This window comes from Ambystoma mexicanum, chromosome 2q (assembly GCF_040938575.1).
Source record: "Ambystoma mexicanum isolate Mex_15411 chromosome 2q, UKY_AmexF1_1, whole genome shotgun sequence".
Taxonomy (NCBI): domain Eukaryota; kingdom Metazoa; phylum Chordata; class Amphibia; order Caudata; family Ambystomatidae; genus Ambystoma; species Ambystoma mexicanum.
Window position 1 is genome coordinate 43847535 of NC_090924.1, and position 25498 is coordinate 43873032.

Below are 25498 nucleotides of genomic sequence, written 5' to 3' on the forward strand. Positions count from 1 at the left end.
ACCACATCATAGCATCTTCTGGCACAAGGTGCATTGCACCTCTTTTTCCTCTTTCCAGCAATAGTGTGCGTTTAAACAGAGGTTTGTCCAACTGCCTGATGTAGTCTTCATTCCTGTAGCCCTCTTGCATGATGGGGATGGATTCCAAACCCAAACCACATCAACCTCACAGCTGCCGGTTGTGTCAGACATGATGTTAAAATTCTGACAAGGAAGGAAAATATAAAACAACGTAAATGACAAGACAAAAAGGAGAATGACACAAAAAATACATAATGTGTTTTGAAAAAGACAAAAAACTCAAACAAAAAAAACAGATGAGGGAAAAGAGGATTAGGTAGAAAGTGTGTAAAAAGAATGTAGAATTTAGGTATGAGGAGCGAAACGTTCTTGCAGTTACTCAGTAAAACTTCTCACTAGCATGGACTGAAATCAATAATAAATATTATGTGATTTGCTTGAGTGTGGTGAAAATCTGTAGATATGCAATCTTGTGCATTCTGGTTGGTCAATTTCACACATGCCGATTTAATCATATGGTGTAGGTGTAGCTGCATCTACTCAACTCGCGCCATCATTGGCTGATTTGTTGATGCGGATATGTGCCATTGGTGTATGCGAAGCAACAGTGCTCATTCTGATTGTTCAATTTTGCATGCACATGTTATCGTCATAGCCACAGCTATGAAGCTTGAAAGATATATAGGTAAAGATGTTTACGCAGATATGTGTTATGTGAACCCGTGCAGCAAGGGACAACACAGTTCATTCGAGCTTAGCACCATCTCTGGCTTCTCTAGCACGAGGATGCAGTTCATTCATTAGCAATAGGGCTGTCTGTGCCCAAGTCTCTTTGTTGTTCAAAGTCTCTTTCTTCGAAGGGCCTGATGTGACAAACAAAAGGTTCTCTCCTCTTTCAGATTTCACAATGTCTTAGGTGATTCACCAATCTCCCTGGATCCCCCTCACCCAGGCTCAGATCAATTTAACACAAAGTTCTTCACCTTAGATCCCCGGCTCAGATCCTTTTTCACAATGTTCATACGATATTCTTTCTCGGATGACTCATGGTTCACCCCTTCAGCCAGGATCAGACTCTTTTTAAGATAATTAGTCAGGCAAAATTCAGAATGTTTTGTACTTTCTTGTGGCTGTTTCTGTTCTGCATCTTGCTTCATTATTACCTCCTCTGTGGGATAATTTTCTTTTAAGCAGTCCATGTAGTTTTCTATTGTAGGGTGAGAATAAAAACCACTGTATGTCACCTCACTTGTTAGAATGAACAGTGGAAGAACACTACCTGATGAAAGAAGGTGGGATTCTCTGCATTTACTTTCTGATTGGGTATTTATTGTTTCTATGGTGGGCAGCTGCAAATAGGCTGTCCAGTACCTCAGCTTCTGTTCAGCTGTTCAACCCATAAGACAAAATCATATTTTGATTGATGTTTCTATGTACCAATTAAATGAGAGGTTCCATTGCCCCATAACCTTAAGTGTGTTTCCATATATTAAGGTATTTCTTGAGAGATAGGTGTGTTTTAGGAGATTATGAAGTTAATGAGGGTGTAGATACTGTTGTTGCTACATATTTCGGAAATTGAGGCAGTTTCAGAAGGAGGCAGTGTGAGTGCATTATGTGGAATGTCGGATGATGAGTTTCATTGCTCAGAAGATTGAGAAGGAATAGAGAATTTGAAAAAATAGACTAATAGTGATGTTGAGTACATAGGTGATATGTTTTCAAAGCATTGACCTGTTAAGTTTTCTGGTTCTATAATATACCTTTAGATTGAGTATTTATTTGAAATGAGAGGTTTGTGCACAAATTGTGGAGAAATATTTTAGACTGGGAGCACAGAATTGTTTTCTCTTTAGGAAAAGAAAATAATGTAGTCACTTAGGAAAGAACACAGAGAAATATTACAAGATTTTTATGAATTGTAATAGAAGAGAAGAGTATTTGTCTGCATGAAAATATATTTGTGGGTTATAGATTGCCATAAAAACACAAAGGTTCTTTTAAAAGCTACCCATAGAAGGTTTGAAATATTATTGAAAATTAAAATGTTCTCTAATGCCTAATTTTTGGAAAAACCATGGGTACCATCATGTTCATGGCTGAAGGCAGACAATGAAAGATTGCGCCCTCTCAGGGACTTGTATAGCCATGGGTATCAGCAAACCAATGGGGCATCATGTATTTTGAGGGGCCTATGTAGCTGCGTTTTTAACTGCTGTCAGAACTGTGGCTATAATAATACAATTTTCTGTGCAGTAATCATATTACTTCACAGATGTTACAGTTCACAGTTTTACACGTAGTTCTGATTCCATACCCTCAACTGTAACCTTGTGTCATTTGAACTCTGAAACCTTGTTAATATGTATTTATGAGTATGTAAACAATGTATATGTACCCGCGGCTAAAAGCAGTCATTCATATCTGTGGCTATCAGCAAGCCAATGAACACTGTATTTCTTGGCAGGTTTGGGTAGCCGCAGGTATACATATCTGATTGCAGGCATGGCTGTTAGTACACACATTATTGTGCAGTGTTCGTATTATTTTGTGGATGTTGCACACACAATTCTTTCTGATTCTTTGTTGTCACTGTTACCCTTGTGTAATTTAGCTTTGAAACATTTGCAATATGTGTTTTTCAGTGTATGAAAAAAATGTACGCGTACCCGCGGCTATAAGAGATTGTTCCGGGGGTAGTATAGCCGCGGATATGAACAAATGATTTTCAAAAAGAGTTTAGAGCATACTGTGAAGTATTTTAGCATATTTGGAGTGCTGGTTTGATGTTATCATGGAACACTGCATTTTCTTCTTCAGGAAGATGTCATTTTTCATGTCTATAGAAATAAGTCACATAGAATTGTGTGTTGTTGTTTGATATCTATAATTCATTTTGGTCTCTTAAGAAAGCTGAAACTACCTTATTAACATTGCACAGTGATTTCTCAATTTTAGAATGAAATCTGGTGGTCCACTTTCAATCTTGCCTCTGAGTCAGATCGGAAAAGATGAATATGTTGTGTGGAAAATGTTCCAGTCATTTTTGCAAGTCCTTTTGTGCATTACCCAAATCATTGCATCCCCAATGAATCAGTATGACGTCTGTCTGCTATGTACTTCTCAGACTGAAAAACCTAGGAAAAACATGGAACCACTGCATTACCCACAATCCAAACCATTTAATTCTAAAATCAATCAAGCCCATATCCACGTTAACAGTTAGTTTCTCACAAAAAGTTAGAAAACAAAAGAGCCAACTAACTACAATCAGCCTCTCAGTTTTACAGTCATGATATCTGTTCCCCTTCTCAGATTCTAGGAACATGATTCTTAGTTTGAATTTTTAGTAATGGTAGTAGTGGGGCATGAATGATATGTGTGTTTTGGTATTTGCAGTTGGTTGCTGTAACTGTTGGAATAAAGTACTCGGCTGTGATAGGTTGCAGTGAATATGTGTCGGCCATTTAAGTCATTTATTTTCCACAGTCCTGTTTTTGTGCTATTGATTTTTGAAAAGTATGCTCACCACCACTGTGTAGACTTTTGTCATTCTGATTAAAGAACCCACAATGTGGAGATGGTAACTCTGTGGCTGTTGTGAAGATCTGTGCATTCTTTGGAATAGTTGAAAGTGAGTAGTAGTATATTTCTACATATTTGATGCTTTATATGAACTGGTATTTATATATAATATATTAAGCATGTTTATGTTTTTGAGTTAGTAAAGGTTATAACGATTATTTTGAAAGCTGGGTTTTTCTTGGTTACTTGTGTGTTTTAAGAAGAGTGAATACGCAGCAGTCCATGTGAAGCTTATATGTTGTTTATCAATGTTTTACTGAAGGTTTTATTTGATAATATGCTGATAATGGGGCTTTGGGAAGTTCATTGTTGTAGCTTACTGTATCTGTTAAAAATAAAGTGGTATTGCTGCATATATAGTTCATTAGGAAAGAACATGGATTTCACTTTGAAGAAGTAGGCTGTAAATTGAGGTGCATGATATAGAATCACTGAGTATACTTGCTCCAGTGAAAATAAAAAAGATTATCACAGAGCAGTAGACATGTTTTTAGAATCGTTGTATAACCACTTTAAGTGTTTTAAAAGAGTTTATATGCTGCAGTGTATGTTACTGTATGGCTATCTACACAAGAAAATAGATTACATTAATTTGTTATTTGTTGTTCATTTCAAAAACTCAGTGCTTAATTTGTAAACAAAATGTGTACCTGCAGTCAACATTTTTCTTTGGCAGCCAGCAGTGCTTTAAGACGTTCCTTCAAGTAGAAAACAGCCCTGTGGGCCGCACTGGTGTATGATAACCTTACCTTAATACAGACTTTGTACGTATGAGCCACAGAAGTGGAAGCTTTCATCATATAGAATAGATTGAATCAGCATTACAAGTTTCCATTAAATAGAATGGTTGCAGCATGCACTTCAGCAGTGCCCACTCCCTTCACATATAATGTATATATAGTGTTGGCCCTAGCAATTCAAACTATACTCATAAAGAATTTAGGAGTGGCCTCGGTAGTGCAAGATCACATTACGTAAAAGAGACAAAGAATGGTTTTCCAAGTTCATATTGTCCCAAGAAAATCAGGCAAGGTATGGGCCTCAGCAGTGCAATCTCAGTCCACATATAACAGTTGTAGTATGGTCTTAGTTGTGCCTACTCTCCTCATGTAGAATAGGCACACTGTTTTAAGGCTTTCCCTCAAATAGAAAAGAGCAACACAAGCTTTGCATATGCAGAACAACTATGCTTCCAAGTTTTTCAAACACAAACACATAAGAGGTTAAGATGATCTTCCTTAATAGCATATGTCACAATAAGCCCTATTAGAACAATATTTTCCCAAACAGATTAGAAACAGAATTGGACACAGTAGTGGACATTTGTGCATATAGTGCTCATCTACATGGGCAGTACAAGTGAAGGTTTCACTCACAAGCATGGCAGAATGGACTGTATTAATGTAACGTTCCCTTGCACAGAAAAAATCACTCTTGTTCTCAGCATTTAGACAGTACCGTAAGTAGAAACAGCGGTGTGGGCTGCAGTGTAAGGTAGCATTCCCTCAAGAAAGACTCTGCAAGCATGAGCCGTGGAAGTGGAAGCATTTATCATATGGAATAGAATGATTCAGCAGTGTACACTTCCATCAAATAGAATGGATGCAGCATGCACCTCAGCAGTGCACACTTCCCTCACATACAATGTATATAATTTTGGTCCTAGAAGTTGAACCTGCAGTCATAAATAACATAGGAATGTCCTCAGTAGTGCAATGTTGTCTTATGTAAAAGAGACACAGAATGGTTTTCCAAGTGCTAATTGTCCCAAGAAAAAAAAGGCACTCTATGGGCCTCAGAAGTGCAATCTGAGTTGCAGTATGGGCTTAGCTGTGTCTGCTCTCCTCGTGTAGAATAGGCACAGCACCTTATTTATTTATTTATTTTTGCATTTAATTGTTTTACAATTTTTACAAAATCTTTCTCCTGACTTATGGTTTTAAAGGAATTGTGATTGTGAGTCCAGATTTTTGTGAGATTAAAATTCTCCCCTTTCTGTGCTTGTTTCTTTAAAATCATCATTTTTCTGTTTTTCTGTTTGTTCTCTACTTGATTTATCTTCCAGCTCTAAACCTTTGAAGAACTTGGCTGTTGCTACTGTCAATGTTGTGGATTCTCCGCTCATTAGCATGTTCCACCAGTCTTCCTCACCGGTGGTAAGATGTTTCATTCTATGTGATCATAATTAGGTCGTTCTGAGACTATTTGTACCCGAACAGTAGAGAAGTAGGTGTCGGACTGTTTCGATTTCTAAGGTGTCACAGTATCAACAGTTTTTATCTTGAACCTGTTTTCTGAGGTATAAAATTTCTTTCGTCTTTAGAATGTTCAGACGTGCTCTCAAGAAAATTGTACGTAGGGTTTTAATCCGGGAATTGTTTTAAATAATTCCTTGTCGCATCCAGCCTTTGTGTTTTAATTGTATGGTGACTCTGTAGTGTGTACTTCTCAGCTTTTTCCAAGGTCTCAATCCAACCATGAATTTTTAATTTTTTCTTGATTTTCTCAAGGGTACATTCTATATCCCATTCTGAACATCCGATTTTTTCTGACTGGTCTAGTAGATTTTTGTACCATTTTGTCATCATGGTGTTTTTTTGATTCATCATTTCTTGATAGATGATGTCCAGAATAGTAGGCCGAGGAGTTCTTAGAATTTTTCCCAAGAATAGGAGACCATTTCTGACTACCACTGATTCCAGTGATTGAAGACATAATTCTCTTTGGATAACTGCTGTTGGGGTAGAATTGGGTAGTCGTAAGATTTTGCGCCAAAAAGCGCCTTCCAATTTTGTCCACAATGTTGGAGGAAGATGTGGCATTGCTTCGGCCCCGTAAGTTAGTGCTGGAGTGACTTTGGCTTTGAAGAATTTTAGTACTGGGAGGATGGTAAATTTTCCAAATTTCCTTTCCAGGAGTATTGCTTGTGCAGCCAATGTTTTCATCTTTAGGATGAGATGTTCTTGCATTTTCACTGTCTCCAGCTTTTCTGAGTTCGCAAACCATTGTGATCTTTTAGTTGGCCTAGTTGATTTTTCCAAGATCATAATTTTGGTTTTTGCTGAGTTCAGATCTAAATTGTTCTTCTTCAAGTAGTGTACGAAGCTCTCTAGTTGACGCTGCAGTCCGATTGGTGTTTGATCCAGCAGAAGGATGTCGTCTGCGTAGAGCAGTCTTGTCATTTTCAACTATCCTATTTTTGGAGGAAAGGAACGTGTATCAATTTCTGCGTCCACTATGTCTGCCATGTATGCCTTATAGAGAGCCGGAGCCAGAGGGCATCCTTGTTTGACTCCTCTTGCTGTTTGTATACTCTCTGACAATAGCCCAGCTTCATTCAGGCTTACTCTGATTGAGGTATTGCTATACAGCGCTTTGATAGGTTCGAGGAATGAAGATGGAAACCTTTGTTTTTCTAATTTTTTCCATAGTTTTCTCCTGTTTACACGATTGAAGGCTTGTACCAGGTCGATCGAAGCTATGAAAATTATTGGATAGCCCTCGAAGATTCTGGCCTTCAGGATACTGATCATCATAATGTTGACCGCAGTGCCTAGATTTTTTTCAAATCCTGATTGTAGTGGTCTTTGCCACTTTCTGCCAGTCTTGAAATTTCTCCAGCACCAAGGATCCGAAGAGTTTGCCCAGCACGTCGAATAAGGCGATAGGTCTGTAATTTCTTGGGTCGTCTTTCAGACCTTTTTATAAATTGGAACGATGTTAGCTGTTTTCCATGTAGCTGGGATGGATTGTGTTGTCCTGCATCTTCTGAAAATTTCTACTATTAACAGGGCCCAAGTTTCCACCTCCTGTTTGAGATGGAGGTTTGTGATCCCATCCGGACCTGGCGCACGCGAGTTATTCAGTTTACTGATTTTCTTTTGAATCTCTTCCTCCGTGCATGCCATCCATTTGCTTTTCTCATATTTTAATGTTTTTTTTTCTGATGGCTCTAATTCTTCAAATAGGTTCGTGAAGTGTTTTAGCCATCTGTCTTCAGGGACATTATTGGTACCAGTGTTTGCTGGACCTGATAGGTTGGTCTTTAGTAGAGTCCAAAAGTCGTTTGAATTCCTTTTGCAGACTACTCTAAGCATGGTCTCTGTGTCTTCTTGGTACAGTTCTCTTCGGATTGATTGGAGCCACGATTTGTACTTTTTTTTTGTTTGTTTGCATAGTCTATCTTTAACTGTGTAGGATATTTTTTGGCTTTCCCTAGTGTTTTTCGTAAGTCGGATTTCTTTGAACGAATTTCCTCGTTGTATTTGTGGAGATGGGTTTTTCCTGTTTTTCTCACGTGCCAGGGACATAGATATGGAATAAGCAACGGGAAGTAATCCAAGTTTTTCAATGTGTTATTCTTGTCTCCTCCCGGCTTTTCTTGCTTATAGATCACTGTAATTGAGGCAATGGCATCCTTTGTAATTTTTAGTCGGTTTCCTTGGGCGTTTGTTGCCATCTTAGTCGACATTTTAAGTTGCGGGCATGTGTTAGCATGCCATGTCGCTTTGAGTAAATTATGGTCGCTCCGGGTGGATACCACTATCTCGAAGCTTTTAATTTGTTGATATAGATCCCTGGATGCGAAGATGTAATCAATGGTGCTTGCATTTCCTTCCCGCTTCCAAGTTGGAATCCTAGGCCTAGTTGTTTCCAGGGAGTTAAGGTTGTACAAATCACGGGATTCCATCAACTCCGCCCAAGCAAGGCCTCTTTCTGTTGATTTTGGGCAGGTTTTTATTTTGTTTCCTTGAGTGGTTTTTACATCATCTACCATTGGACAAGTAGAGTTCAGGTCTCCACATATTAGAATGTGGTCCACGTCGAATGTTGTTGTAGCCAACGTTAATATTTTTTCTATCTCGTTTAGGAAGACGGACGTATGAATTATAGCCGGGTTCCAATAGATGTTCAGCAACGGGATAAGATCTTTGCTCTTTTTTCTTGTTACGTTATATTCTTTTGCCCATTCTAGGACGATCGCCTAGATTAATGTATCTGATACCAAGTTGTGGACTATCCGTACGGACGGCCGTTAAAAGGCCCGATGTTGGGTGACCTTTTTTGCCTTTGTGGGCTGGAGACCGTTGGACCTCATAGCCTTCTATGCTAGGCAGCCTCAGCAGCCAAGTTTCTTGTAAACTTAATAGGTCGAATCCACCTAGGTTTATCTCCCCAGGTTCTGTAAGATGAATGTGGCCTCTGGTGTTCCTGTTTCCTCCTTGTTGTATAGAGCATTTGCCATCTTTGCTTGTTCCCATTCTTCACCCGAATGGAAACCCTTTGACTGCTATTTTCCAGTGTAGCGTGTTAACGCTTGGGGGAACTTTTTCCGCTAGATCTTGTCGGTTCTGGATCGAGGTTGTTTCTCTCACAGTGTTTATTTCTTTTCCTGTAGACTCCTGCATCCTGATAGGGCCGTTTATTTTTCTGGTCTTGATTTTTTCTGTATTCACGTCATCATCGTTCCAGTGTCTTTTAATATATTGATCTTCTCTTAGTTTTTTTTTTTCCTTTTTCCCTTGTAGTTTGTGTCGGATTTGAACCCTTAAGTTTGCAGGTTGCTTCTCTGTCTGCTTCTTTCGTATGTTCATATTTCACCCTGGTTGAAAGGTATTTTCTTTTTTCTTTCAGATCATACTTTCTGTTCGGGGTGTTATTTATCCAATCCCTGGTTTCGGTTGTTTTGTCCTCATAACTGTGACTTCGGTTTATTCTGTTTGTTTTTTGGCTCTTGTGTCCTCTCTCTTCTGATGTTGTTTCCCGCAGGAGGTAACTACTGTTCAGAAGTTCTTTTGTCAACTGGAGCATTAGTTTTTTTACTGATTGGGACGTAATATGTAAGAAAATGCTATCTGTCCGTCCTTTATGCGCAAATTCTACTATATTTATGTCTATGCTTCTGATTTGGGCTCCATTTGTGAGTTTGCCCAGGAGCTTCACATTGGCTCGTCTATTCAAAATGATTTTTTCTTCCGAGCTGGCTTTTCTTTCAAGTTTTAGTGTTCGTGTCGAATTACTCTTGTGAGTAAATATCGCCGAGTTTCTGGTCCGGTTTTGCTGTGAAGACTGGTTTAAAGGTCTTTGGTTGGACCAATTTCTCTTTTCTGAAGGTTTGTCTCTTCTTCTGCTGTCGTATGTCTCAGTGACCGAACTTCTCTGTGATCTTGTCTCGCTTGCCTTTCCCTTTAATCCTATGGGGGTCAAGTAAGTTTGTTGATGTCGTCTATCACTTCTTTTTGTTTTATCTTCTTGTCTCTCATTTTCAGATTTTCTTTTAATATTCTTCAGATGAGCTTCCTCGTTGGCTCCTTGTCTATAATCATGTTTGTTTAGCTTTGTGTTTGATAGTCGGAACCGCGTTTTTCTTTCTGGGGTGATCCGATCTTTTTTGTATTTCGAATCCTCCAAATTTTCTTTTTTTTGTTCTAAACTTTTCGTTTGTCTTTTATATTGGTTTGCCTTTCGGTTTTGTGTTGGCGGTTCGTTTTCCGCAAATGATACCTTTCTTTTTTTTGCCGTTGGTCGAGGTATTTCAGACTCAGAATTTTCAATAGATTAAGTGCTGATGTTAGATATATCAATCATACTCTCGTCTAGCTCCTGGTTAGATTCTCTTTTTTGATTCTTCTGACTGTTGCTGTTCTCTTTCTTAGTTGGTTTTTTAAATGTAACAATTATCCATTTTGTCATTAGTTCATTTGATTTAATAATTTTTTCCACTTTCTTCTGAACCTGTTGTACGTTGGGATTTTCCAATTCTTGTGGTATTTTTAAATAATTGTCTTTCATTTTATTTTTTGCCGATGTCTCAGTTTGACTCCGCTTGTCTCTCGGAGTGATGTGTTTTTTTGTACTGGTTAATTCTTGTATGTCCCCCTTAAGTTTATCTTTGTTGCACTTTGGTTCTGATCTCTCAGTGTGCTTTTCTAGCACTTTTAATGGTTCTTTTTCATTGCTGGGCTCACGTGTTTTCACCTGAGTAGTTTGAGTACTAGTATTCATTGATTTTTTCTTAAATTGAAACACATCGTTCTTTCCTTTGTCTGGATTGTTTTTTTCTGGTTCTGTTATATCCGTTTGTGTTCCTTGATTTCTTATATTTGCCTTCCATGATTCGAGGGCCAAGATGTATCCTTCCAAGTGCGTCAGCTTCGAATTTATAGATCCTAATATTGAGGTATGGTCCTTCAATGTGTCGTTAATGGTTTCATATAATTTTCCGAATGGTGCTAAGCCAACTGTCACTGCTGACATCACAAGTTGTAAGTCCGGCTTTTTTCCAGGTTAATTTTTTTCTTTTTTTTTTATGGTTTCTTGTCCCGTTTTAGTTTTATTTGGAGTCGAAAAAAGTGGTCGCAGAACATCCACCAAGGTGTCGTCCTTTCTTTGCTGACAGGTAGATTTCAAATCTGAGTTCAATTCTCTTCGCCTAATCATGTTTTTGTAGTTTAGTATAGCCTCTGCCAGTTGTATTTCTTCTTGGTTTCTTACACGGATGATATAAGGTTTCTGTATGGTTTCCTGGCTCTTTTTTGCATCAGTTGTTACTGTTTCTTGGTTTGATTTTCTCGTTTCTTCAATCATGTTTTTTTGGCCGAACGTAGGTTTCTCTTTTGAGAGCTCTTCTGTCAATGTAACTTCCTCCTTATTGTTCGAGCATTGGATTTTTGAGTTTTGTCTCAGTTTCTGGTTGTTTACATTTTCTCTAAATGACACTTTGTTATCCAAAATGTTTTCTTGTTCCTTATTTTGAATCAGTTTCTTTGAACTCGTACAACTTTCAATATCGAGTTTTGATTTTTCCAGTTTACCTTGAGGGGTCTCGTTTTGGCCAAAGTGCCATCGTAATTGGGTTGTCAAAGCTCCTATTTCAAGGGGTGCGTTGCTGGTAGTTGTTTAAATGGGATTCTTTGAGGGGATGGAGGAATTCCCTCAAGTAATTCCATATCAGAAAGTTCAAATCGATTCATAGTGGGAGTTTTCCCTAACTTCTCAAAGAATCTTCCGATCGGATTATTAGTCTGCTGCATCGTTTTGCCTTGTTTTTTTTAATGTAGTTTTAGCGGGGGCTTGGGGATTGGAGTTGATGAAGAGGTCTTGTCAGGGATACTGACTTCTGAATTGTTTGAGTTTCGATTGTTTTCAGGGTCTTTGGTTTTTAGTTCCTGAGTTTTTTCTTTTTCCATGTTGTCGTTTTGATCTACACATGAGACATTCAGATCCTTTTGAAGCGAGTTCTTGCTGTTTGGGTCCTTAGCTGAGTATGTTTGTGGTTGGACCCAATTATGTTCTCTCAGAATATTGATATCGTCTATTTCTTGTCCATCCCGATCTGTCAAGTATGATATGGTTCCATTCAGTGAGTAATTTACTCTCATTTCAGTTAAATTCAATTCGGGGCTTGCTAGGCCTGCCCTGGCTGTCACTGGGTGTGTCTCTGTTTGGATCAGTCATTTAAGACTAAACGGACATGTGTTGTTCTCTTTTTGATCTTTTGAGGAGGTGTGGTCTGATAAGTTTATTAAGCCTTCTTCTGTAAAAAGGATTTGTTGTGGTGCATTGGCTACGTTCGTGGTATTGTGTTTTTTCTGTGCCGAGACATCAATGGTCCGGCTGTGTTTTTCGCCGGCCTCTGTCTCGTGATTCTTTGTGATGACAGATGCAGAATTCATTATCTGTTGAGCTCTGATGAACTCGGCAGGTATTTCTTCTTTCACCTCCACCGTCTTTTCTCTTCGTGCCTCTTCTGGGTCCACAGACGAGCTCAAGCCGGGGGTCTGCACGATCCCCTCCGCTTGGATTGTCCCCCCTCACCACCCGTTGCCGCCCCCAATACCAGTCTCATGCTCTCTCCTCCTGCCGCCCTACCGGCAGCTGCAGGTGAGACGCCGCTGCACCCGGATGTGCTCCCATCTAGGTCCCCGGAAGGACATGCAACACCAGCCGCATCCGATGAGCGTGCGACGGTACAAATAGGTGAGTTGTATCTGTGGGGGGATCGAAGAGGAGGGATAGGGGGTAACAATGTTGATATGGGGTATGTGATGATCACAGATGGACTTTTTGTTGTTAAGAGGCCGCTTCGTAATATACGTCCCGGTTCTTCGATGATGTTAGATGGTGGGACTCCTAGGTGTAGCCAGCCATCCTTGACGCTCCGGTTAGGCGTCACTAGTTTTTTCATGATAATTAGGGATTAGTTTTGGTTTTTGGTTGGTCGGCTTTAATTTAAAGATGGATACCAAGGCGATTTGCCGAACCACTCTCCTTATTGGTTTTATACAGATGAGCAGCGGACAAGTTATTGCTTTTGTTTTTCAAGCACTTACCCGCGAACCGCCGGGACCAGCCGAACAGCAGAAACAGTTGCGCCCTTTACTCCTGAGCGGCACCTTATGACATTCTGTTAAATTGAAAAGAGCATTGCGGGGTATACTGGTGTAAGGTGAAGAAGGGATTGAATACTATTTATATTGGCGTCTTGTGTGGTTGGTGCAGTAGTAGAGCAAGATTCTTTATCATACACCGAGCAGAGACATTGTCAGTAGCAGTACTACAACGTCCACGAACACAATAACCAAACATGAAGCACAGTAACATAAGCTCTGCATATGCAGAACAAGTATGCTTCTCAGTTTTTAGCGCACAAACACATAAGAGATTAAGATGACCTTTCTTAATAGAGTAGGTCTCAACAGGCCTTGTAGAAAAATGTATTCCCAAACAGATTAGGTACACAATTGGAGACATTAGTGCAGGTTTGTACAAATAGTGCACATCAACATGGCTTGTACAAGTGAATATTTCCCTCACAAACATGCCACTTTGGACTGCAGAATTGCAATGTTCCTGTGAACAGAAGAAGTCAGTGTTGTTTTCATCTTTAAGACATTCCCTCAAGTAAAAAAGAGCTGTGTGGGCTGCATTAGTGTGAGGTTACCTTCCGTCAACACAGACTGTAAGCATGAGCCACAGAAGTGAAAGCATTCATCATATAGAACAGATTAAATCAGCAGTGTAAAGTTCCATCAAATAGCATTGTTGCAGTATGCACCTCAGCAATGAACACTTCCCTCAGATACAAGGGCCCTAGCAGTTAAACATGCACTCATAGAGAACATAGGAATGGCCTCAGTAGCACAAGTTCCCCTTGTGTAAAAGAGATACAAAAGTGTTTTCCAAGTGCAAATTGCCCCATTATAAATAGGCCTAGGCAGTGCAATCTCCCCTCACAAATAATAAGTATGGGTTTGGCTGTGCCTGCTCCCCTCATGTAGAATAGGCACAGTATGGGTATTAGTAGTCCAATTGCATTCCACAGACTGCTCCAGTCACATTGGGCCTCATCACAAATCCAGCGGTAATCCCCAAATGTGGCGGTAACGGAATTAGCAGCGCAAATATTGCTCTGTTGGATCGAGAGCCGGCACAAATAACACTACCTGTAAAAGCTGCTTGTGCAATAACAGCCAGTGTTGTTACAGGCAGTGCTATTACAGCCGACACAATTACAATTACTCAGGGTCCACCCAACCATGAGTCGCAAACACAGCTGCATCACAAAACCTGAAAACCGGCACTAATACAGCCAAAAACACGGCTCACTTACCTCCAGTTGGAGCTAAATGAACGTAGGTGCATGAAATGAAGCCACAGTTGATCCCAATCCACTAGAGAGGGCTACATAAGGCACCCCCTAGCCCAAACACTGTTCCGCCACCATGACACCACTACCCACTGTGAGTTGGGACAGGCAGCTGCTCATGCTGCGCCTGGAAGTAGAGATGCCAGACAACCAGGTCAGGGCACAGGGAGTACAGGCGGGTGAGGAGGAGGTGGAGGAGAGCCCAAGCATGGTGTGTACCCACCCCCAGGGTTAGGCCCTCACTATGCATCCTCACTGACATCCAGTTGGTGACCCTCAAATGCCTCAACAGAGAGAAAATCACTTAGCTGCTCTGTAGAATGCATGAGGACATAGGGAGCAGAATAAATATCTGTACAGCTGTGTCCACACTGCTTAAACTAGTGTCAGTAATACAATTCCTAGATACTGGAACCTTCCAGCACTTTGTGGCCATGATGCATGGCATGGCACAGCACAGCCCACATTCAGTGTAGTACTTACTTAGTTGCTGGATGCCCTCCTGCGGCATGTGCAACACCACATCACACTGCCCAACACCTCAGCCGAGGGCAATGCCATAAAGGCAAAGTTCTATGCCATAGCCAAATTGCCTAATGTGATTGCAGTCCTGGACTGAACAATTGTTGCGTCGGTGGCCCCCCAGGCCCACAAAGCAGTGTACCAAAATCACAAGCACTACCACTCCCTCAATGTGCAGGTGACCTGCACACCCAACCTCATCATCACCCACTGGTGTGCCCACTACTCAGGGTCCACCCACGACACCATGGCTCTACGGAACAGCGCACTGCCACGATACATGCAGAAGCACAGAGGACAACGGACCTGGATAGTGGGTGAGTAAAACTGCCTGCACATATGCACTGTAAAGCACCTGACCTAATTGGGGGGTGGGGGTTGGGGGCAGGAATAATGACACAAAGCATGGCATGCCAAGTAAATGCAAAACCAGTACCCGGCCAGCCCCTGCAGGACCAATGACAGAGCATAGCCCAAGGAGCATACACATGTTGAACACACCTCAATGGAAATGCTGATGAGCACATACAGCAGCAAATCATGCCACACAAATGACTACTGGTACCACAATGTATGATGCATAATCCAAAGCAATAACAAATAAATGCCACATTCCATCATACAACAGCATCACTGCCAGTGCCACACCCATGTACCCATGTACAACCACCTTACAATGCTGAACCACTGCCCCCGAAGTGTAGGGAAGGCAAAAATCCAGCAGCCCAGCATGCCACATGCACAAGAGCAATACACAGCCACAAGACACCCACCAGGAACACATATCAGGGTGGTGGTGATGGTGGCAGACCTTGAGGGCCTGGATACACAACTCCCAGATGGGCCTGCAACCTCCTCCTCCTCTGATGCCTCTGGTGATGAATGTATGCCTGTAGAGGACATAGGAAATGTTGTCAGGTATGGTTCCTTGCTATGGTACAGAGTGGAACCCCACATATTTGGGCAAATGGGCATGGTTTGTCAGGTGATATGTCAGGGGAGATTGCATGTGGGCCCATCAGCATGAGGATGTTTGTAGAAATGGGTGTGTGCACATGACCAGTTTGTCTTTGGTCTGTGTGTGGGGATGGCATGGTTTCAATGCTGGAGCAGCTGATGTATGGCATGCATGCTTGTGGTCCTTCAAGCCCCCACATTCCCTTCCCGGGGGGAGGCAATCACATGGTGGGTGGGGGGGTGGTTCCGCTGACTCCATGGCACTGGCATTGGCTTTGTGGGGTACTGCTGTGCAGTGAGTGGCAAGCTGAGCACATGTCAGTGTAAGGGGATGTGTACTTTCCTGTGCCCTTTCTGCCATGCCAACATAGTGCAGTCCAACTGTGCCAGCAACATGCTGGTGTGATTGATGCATGGTGTTGTGGTTGCTCATCCTTCAAACTTGATAAGGATTGTTATTGTTTTTTTTAAACAGAGGACAGGACCATGCCCCTCTCACACACTTATTTTTTTTTTACAAGGGTGCACCAGCAGGGGTATGGTGTGCATGGTCACTTGCTACCATTTCCCTGTGATGCTCATGCATGTGCTTGGTGCCCTGCCCTATGGCTGCTGTAGAGGGTGGCCTGATGTGCCACCCCGTCACCCCACCCTGTTAACATGCCCAGCTTCTGGGTCTGCTGACATGTGCCCATGTGACTCACCTTTTGCCTCCTGGCTGCTAACACCCGCCTCTGCACCACCACCTCCCTCTATAACTTCCATGTTCAGCACTGTGATGCACATTTCCTCTGAGGCGCTGAAGAACAGTGGCTCCACAGTGCCTCCTCCAGTCACCAGAGACTCCTGGTGGTGTTGCAACAGCAGTCCACGCACCCTGGCCCTCAGGTCATTGCACTGCTTGCAGCAGTCCTCTCTGTCATGGGGTACACTTGCCACTGCAATAGCCTTCTGACTGCCGCTATGCCAGATGGGTATCCTGTGCTGTCCTGTGGTTTTACGCTGCCGACTGCCATATAGTTATTTGCAGTGGGCAATAGCCTCATCTGTGAAGACCACCAGTTCCCCCTCAATACATTGCCTACCTCTGATCCTCTCCTGAGACATTCTGGCTTCTTTCCCAGACCGGATGTCTGCAGGAAGTGGAGATATTTGATGGATTGTGTTTTTGAAAATGGCCACCGCAATGCTTCCTCTTCCGGCAACAATGCAATTCCTGCTAGTGCTGTTAGCACTGGGGTTGCAGCAGTAGTGCTATTAGCGCCTGAATTTTGGTGGTATCACTTTTTTGGTGCTGTTTCTGGCAGACACTAATAGTGGTGTCACCGGAGTTGGGTGCATATTCACGGCAGGTTGGAATGCAGCGCTGATACTGCTGCATGACCTGTCAGTAACACTCGGCAGAAATTGTGCCACTTGACTAGAATTACCGTCAGACCTCTGATGAGTCCCATAGTTTAGACATAGAAGGGGCCTTTGCAGTGCATGCTACACTCACATAGAACATACATAGTGCTCCAAGCAGTGGCTGTACAAGCTCTGATCGTTTTAGTTAATCACAATTGTCACAATAGCAACCAAATGTAAGCCAGGACACAATTATTTCTGTTAACAAAAAATTACTCTTGACACTGCCACAAATTAATCACTGGCTAAACTACTTGAATGGTTATGTGCTGTTAGTGTGGCTTTGGTAACTTCTTTATTCCCCTTACTTTAAAGTACATGAGGTCATTACCCTAATGTTCATATAATTCCCAGTAGCACAACCCAACTTGAGTGAAATTGTGCCTGACGTTTGAGGTTCTTCCTGCTTTACTGTTCCTACTTCTTTCCACTGCTGCCCAAACTGTTGTTACTATCTACTGGGAGAAATTGTTGTCAAAATCATGCTAATATCAGCTTGAGGTTCATATAATGAAACAGGAAAAGGAGAATAATGCAATCAATACATCTGTGCTCTCATCCCCAGACTTCACAACCCCAACTTTCCTACAAAATCATACTTTTAAAATTGGACACTAGGCTTTACCCATCAGTTCCCTGATGGATAGTCTGTGGACATATTTATGCTGCCCTCCCATTCCTTTCAAACATGCTCCTTACCCTTGCCCTACATACAATTAAAGATATAGCTGGCAGAGGCACAGCCTCTACCAGTGCACAAGTGGGGGTAATGGACAATTACATTCATCCTTTCCTTCGGAACTTCTGTTGAACTGCTGCAATATGCTCTGCTATATTACTCGCACAGCATGAGGAGATGCAAACATTTAGCAGACCCTGGAAAATAGTTAACAGATAATGTAATGCAGCAGAAGACAAAAGGGGGTAATGTATGAAAAGCACAAGGCTGCAAGAAATCCACATGTGATGAGAGCAAGGAGAATTCTGCCTGCGCAAGGCAGTGGAACAGCCTATCATCATCTATTGTGTCCTTGTGCGTTTAACATGCAGAGCACTCAGGACCATTGGATCTCACAATCAACGCTCCTTCTTGCTTGTCTCATCAGCTATTACTACTAGGGATGCTGCTGCAGCCAAAAATACTGGGGTAGGAGAGAGAGCTGACAGGACTCACAGAAGCAGTGGTTTCATGCTAGTATGAACACATCAAGAGTAATGCTAAGGAGAATGCAATACCTCATCGAGAGTCCTTTTAAGTAGGGCCCTGCTTAGCATTGTTTTTTTCTTTGGCGTTTAAAGATACATTTCAGATCTATTTGTAAGAATGCAGTAAATACTAGGGCTCTACACATGTTATTAATACAGGTATTATCATAATAAATATAATGGGCATAGTATAAGAACTTCTCTTCAATTAAGTGAATGGAAGTCTTTTTCTATGTGCATCAGTGATGTTAAATTTGTAATACATAAATGTTATGGCTAGGAGGTTACTAATGTTATGTGTCAGCAAACTCTATCTTGCAGCCATGTTTTAATCTTTTAAAGTGAGCATGGTGAGTATAGGGGTGAGCTGTTTTGGTGGGGGCAGGGGTAGGCTAAGTTCCAAAATGTAAGTGGTTAGGTAAAGTGGGAGGTATTAGGCAGAGGAGATCCTGGTAGGAATGGGAGAACTAAGGTGAGTGATGTTATTCAGGGTGAGCTAGGGTTTATGGGTTTGCACTGACAGCAGGGCTGACTTATGGTGGGGTGAGAGTAGACAGGAGGTAGTGTGAGTGGTTTGAAAGTAGTGTTGGGTCAGGTAGTATGATATTGGGGTAGAATGGGGCGAGGTGGGTTGTGGGTAGCAGTTTGATGTTAGAGAATGTTGGTGGGGTTAAATAAGAATGAAGGTGCAACAATGGGAGGGTGCTGCTGGGTGAATAGACACATACACATTTGGGATTCAGCGTGTGTAGAGTGTGGTGAGGTATGTGTGGGGCTAAATATGTGGTTGCATGCAGTGCAGTGGGAATGGAGAGGTGTGAAGAAGGATGGGTTGGGATAGAGAGGTGTGAGGAATTTGCGGGTCAGTGGATGTAGAAAAGAGTAAGTAGATTGATACCGACATGAGCAATCATGTGCTCATTCAGATCTCTTTGGATTTTAATGTGAATAGGGTTTTTACTAGGCTTAGTGGAAGCTATGGTTTTAATGCAACAGGCAATCGTGTGCACTTGAGAAGGCATAATATCGCTGCCTTTAATGATTAGTAACCTCCCTAAGATTGAGTTACTTAAAACCGATGCAATCCAAGCCTTTTAGGAAACTATAAAAATCGCCTTTGGTAAGTTTGAATATTTACAAAAAAAGCAAAGCTATGTAAAGAATGACACCCACTGGGTGAATTATACTCTAATTGCTGCAAAAAAGCAACAACTTAATATGGATATGAAAGATATTAAAAGATCCATCATGCCTATATTAGAAAAAAGGTTGTTACTCTACTACTAGGTATAGGTATAAGAACCGGATCAGAGTACACAAAGACACTACTGCCACTGCCAAATGACAGATTATGGATGGTGCCTTGAGGGTCTCTGACTCAAGAAAATTCTGGTCCATTATTAAATGTCATTCTACTATGAGTACTACCAAAATGGAAGTTAATACTATTTCTGAACTGAATTGGATGATATATATACATGGAATTTACGATGCTCAATGAGGTGAGACTGGTCAATTTGTTAACTATTAATGAGGGGATGATACTAAAAGTAAACTACAGATATTATCGAGTGTGCAATAAATAAACTTAAGCAATCTAGGGCTTCACAGCCGGATTACCTAGCAAAAAAGGTAAACCTTGCAAAATAGGCTCAGATTTGAAAAAAACAAGTGTTTGATACAAGACAGGTTCTCCAGAAGCCCCCGACAACTATCGTCTCATCGCTATGTTACATTCTTTCTTGAAGACATTTTGTTCATTTTTGTTGAGTTGGGTGAAAGCATGAAATAAAGATTTTAGGATTCTTAATCAACAACGAAATGGTTTTAGAAAAGGCATCAATACCTTTGCCAATTTATGGGTTGTCACTTATTTAATGAGAGATACTATTATGAAGAGAGGCACCACATTATTTATATGCTATGTATATTACTCCGCTGCATTTGATACAGTTTATCAAGATATTCCCTTGGGGCAAAATAAAAGGGGGATTGCATCCGATGGTTATATATTTTATTCAATCGTAGTACACAGAGTCTAAATCAGGTTTGAAGCAAAGCTGTACGCTAGCTTCAACACTTTTCAACATATATGTGGCTGATTTGAAAGATGTTAAATTTAACTGTAATATTTTTCCTGCCTGTGTGGGTTTGCACCTGATCGCGTGGCTGACCTACATAGATGATACTATTTTAATGGATCACACAGAGTGTAACTGTTCTACACCAACATGCTATACAGAATAATCTCACTATCAATTTTAAGAAGACTAAAATTATGATAATCACTGCTGGTAAGATCAAGCATGTGAGTTATGTCTGAAAGGTTAATAATGAATTAATAGAAGTGGTTAATACATATAACTATTTGGGTGTTTCTATTTCTGATAAGTTTGCTGATAAATTATTAGCTGTGAACATAATGAGAAAGACTCATAGAAAATGTAATGCATTAAGAGTTGTGTATCTAATAATGGAGGTTATTCTCTGAAAGGCTTGTTACAAATATACAGAGCCAATATTATACTGTGTGAACTTTATGGCATTGTAGTATATACCAATGAGGAGACTCTGTTGTTAACGAAATTGAAGGCCAAATTATGGTAGTCTACCCTGGGCTTGTCCAAATCTATGCTGTTGGAAGCCATCCTCAGTGAGATGGGTTTAGTATTCCTTCTCACCCTGAAGAAAATTGCTAGCGCGTCCCTGCTGCTAAAAATGCTCTCTGAAAGGGATAATGCTTCATCTATTTACTGAGATGTCTCTGTTTGTATGTACTTGGAGCAGCCCCATACGGCTTTAACGACCTGGATGCTTGAGAAGATAGGATTCTCGGAAGAAGATCCTTTTAAGCTGGTCCTGGCATTAAAAGAGGTCAAATAGAGGGCCCTGGTCTGGTATAGGGATATAGGGATATTAACACGCAGAATCAAGCGAGAAAATCTACATTTATGAATTATATAAACCAAGGTTTCCCTCCAACCGACCCTTTTAACTACATTGTTCAAATTAATAACACTAAGGTAAGAAGGTTTATACTTCAACTGGGACTTGCTCAGCTTCCGACCTTTGAATGTTCTGGTGCCTTATTTGGCATCCCATGTCAGGAGCGTTGGTGCTGGATTTGCAAAACAGAGATAGAAACCTCTAGACACCTGCTCTCTGGTTGCCCCAAGTTAGGTAAATTATACGTGAAGGTATATGAGGGTTTTCTCAACATTAATCTACTGCATGGTGACCAGACAACAATATTCAAGGAAAAAACTTTAGTTGCAGGGATGTGAAGGTGAGCAAGGCATTGTAACAAAACCCTTGAAATTCAAGGAAAAAACTTTACTGCAGGGACGTTAAGGTGAGAATGTAATGCAACAAAACCCCTGAAATGTAGATAAAGCCACCTAACTTCGTGCCCCCTGTTGCATAGCCTATGACCACAATGATGACATCACAGATCACATCACTGATGACATCATCAATTACATTCTGTATGAGAACACTGATGACATTGCAAATCATATCACTGGTGACAACACTAATTACATTGAATATAACTTATTACGTCAACAATGAAATTAGACATACCATAATTTAGTTCATGAAAAGTTTGATTACCGTAATAACAATGTAGGCCTGTGAACCTGGCCATGACAAAGGCTGGGGTCACTGGCCAGTACCAAAGACCATAGCTAGTGACTGGTTACTGTTCAAATATACCAATGTGCATGGTTAAAAGCCATGCCAATCAACCCATCACTGTCTTTAAATATACAGTGGGCAACATTCAAAGCTGTAGTCAGTGGCCATAGCTAGTGCCCATTAATATGTAAGAATATATAGTCTGCATAGCTAAAAAATAAGGCCACTGGCTAATATTGTGCTTAAGACCTTGGCTAGTGGATATTTAGTGTATATAGTATACAGTGGGTACGGCTGAAGGCCATCGCTTATTGCATTTTATTATTATAAAATATACAGTGGACATGGTAAAAAGATGTACAAACTGCTCAATGTCAAAGGCCATGGCTAGTGGCCCATTTATATGTTTGAATATATAATGGGCACATCCAAAGATAGTGGACACTGCCCTGTATTGTGGTAATGTCCATGGCTAGTGTCTGACCAGTGGATATAATATACAGTGGACACGGTTGAAAGCAGTACCACTAGTAAAGGCCAAAATCTATGGTTGGTAGACTGTTAGTGTTTTACAATATTCAGTGCACATGGGTGAAGGTTATCACCACTGTCCATAACTGAAGACCATGAATTGTAACCGTTCATGTGTTGACATTTATTTGGCATGCACACTGACCCTGGCTGCAGACTATGCTTAAGGCCAGTTATTTTTGTAATGTAATTAGTGTTGTCATCAGTGATGCGATTTGTGATGTCATCAGTGTTCTCATACAGCATTTAATTAGTGATGTCATCAGGGATGTGATCAGTGATGTCATCATTATGGTCATAGACTGCGCAACAGGGGCCGTGAAGTTAATGTGGCTTTAGCTGAATTTCAGGGATTTTGTTGCATTAAGTTCTCACCTTAACATCCCTGCAACTAAAGTTTTGTCCTTGAAATTCAAGGGTTTTGTTACAATGTATTGCTCACCTTAACATCCGTGCAACAAAATATTTTCCATTCAACATCAAGGGTTTTGTTATTGCATACCTAATTCACATTATTAATACAGACAATTTACTAATTAAAACACTGTATTACGTCAAGAAAGTAAAATAAAAAACAATTGGATAACCACATACCACCCAAATAAATGTGTTGTTACAAAACATGAGTTTGCATATGCACTTAACTTGTTAAAGTATTTACATGTATATGCACTGTTCATAAATAGTTATTAAAATCTTACAGTAACTGTCAATATATTTTAAAATAAATATTTACCAGACTATTGCCCATATATATGATCAATGCATGGAAATTGGAATGGTTATACCTGCGGCTAAAGCGTTATATTGATTATCGTGGCTGCACCTGCCAAAAATATTCGATGTGCCACCTGCTTCATTGTACCCACAGCTAAGATCCATCTTGCGATTGGCGACTGCCACTATCATAGACCACCAAAAAAGCACGACGTGCAATTGGGCCATTCATTGTAACGGATCGAGTCAACCGCTAGTAATCACGGCTACCTGCAACATTTTTACAGATTAAAAGAGACATATTAACAAGCTGTAACAATTCAAACAACTGAAAGGTACATATAAGGGCATGGAATCAGAAACACTTGTGAAATTGTATGGTGTAAAATCAACGGAGCAACATCTTTAGATGATTAATTAATTTTCTTTTTCCAAAAAGAAAAAAAACCTGTGTTCCCTGTCCCTGTGAAAAAGGTTTCTCCACAATCGCAGCATATATCTCTCATTTCAAACACTCCATCTAATATAATTTTATAAAACCAACAAAAACCTTGTAAGCCAATGCTTTGAGAACTCATCACCTATGTCCCAACATCATTATTAAACCCCTTCTCAAATAAATGTCCACAATCTTCTGAACAAAGAAATTCCTCTCCTTCTGGATTTGTCTCCATGTTTCAAATATCAAATACAACAATATACATATACCACCAATGCAGCACTGTTTCCTAAGGGCACACCTCACCCATCTGCAATTTTATTGGCATATATAAACATCACTCAACAAAAGAAAACTTCTTTCAAAGGCTCTATACAATTCAACAGCATCTGAGGTTCTTGAAATACTATTGGCAGTCACCCACCACACAAACAATGAACAACCAATCACAAAGCAAACACATACATTCCTCCTTCTCTCCTCATTAATTTTCCTCCATTCCAAATTCTAACTCTGAACTGACAAGAAGTGATTCTCCGTACCACTAAAACAATGGAACAATACATAGAATGGCTGGAGGAGAATTACCCTACAGAAGAAGATATTAGAAAAGAAAATGCTCAAATCAATGCTCCAGAAGAAAATACACCACAATCTGGATTGTGTAAGTACATTCTATATATTCATGTACAGTGTGACTAACAATTACATTTAAATAAACAAATATCAGTCATCAAACACATATAATGTATCTACCTATTACCAAACTATCAAATGTGTATACAGCCAACACACATATTTTGAAAGTGTATTTTATCTTCAATTGTTTAAAAATATTTCAAATATTTTCAAACAGATGTAGAAGTAATTAAAGTCTGTAGAAGATACGCAAAAGAACCCACATATCTGGTTATGGATTCCTTGATATGATTAAAAGAAATAATGATGAATATACAAAAAGACATGCAATCAATGAAAAATGACATTGAACCTTTAAAACTAATCATGGAGGGTAAAAATTCAGAACATGTGGCTACCGAACAAGATATATCATGTATTCTAATTAAAACTGAAAGAAAACCCACAACCACATCCCCTCCAAAATAAACTTGTTTTCAACAAACTGTGTTTGAATATTTATTTACCCCTTTGAAGTATGTACATGTATATGCATTATTATTGATTACACATTATTTGAAGTGTTACACTGTTCGCAAACACTGCACTCAATACATATTTATGAAATGGTCCAAATGAATATACATTTTTTATATCTATAGCCACTGTTACCAAAATATCCAATTACACCCCAAATCTCAAAACCACGGCTATGTGATTACATGCCTTCCTTTCCATACATTTAATGCAAAATATGAATTACATCAGGCACAGTAAAAAGGGAGTACATGAAGAATGTACTCTTCACACATTAAAGTTAGAGCCGCTTGTATGAGTCATCAAAATAGCGCCTAGGTCACCTCCCAGTCGTTGCTGCGGTTACCCGTGTTTCCAAATGCCAATGGCTCATTGGGCTGCATCGTAACCACGGCTATATATCTATGTTTTAAAACAAATATATGATATCCTTCTATCTGAAAAAATGAAAACAGAATCAGTTCAATGACACACACACTTTAATAAACACAATTTAATACACACGTTTTTATGACCCTCATATGTTGCATGCAGTGCATCACATGCACTATATAACAGATACAGCATTAGTGCATAGGTCACTGTTGTTCTCTCTTCACATACTAATCATTGGGTCATTGGGATAAACACATAAAACAATATAAAAAAACTATAAGAAAACACCACTACAAAAA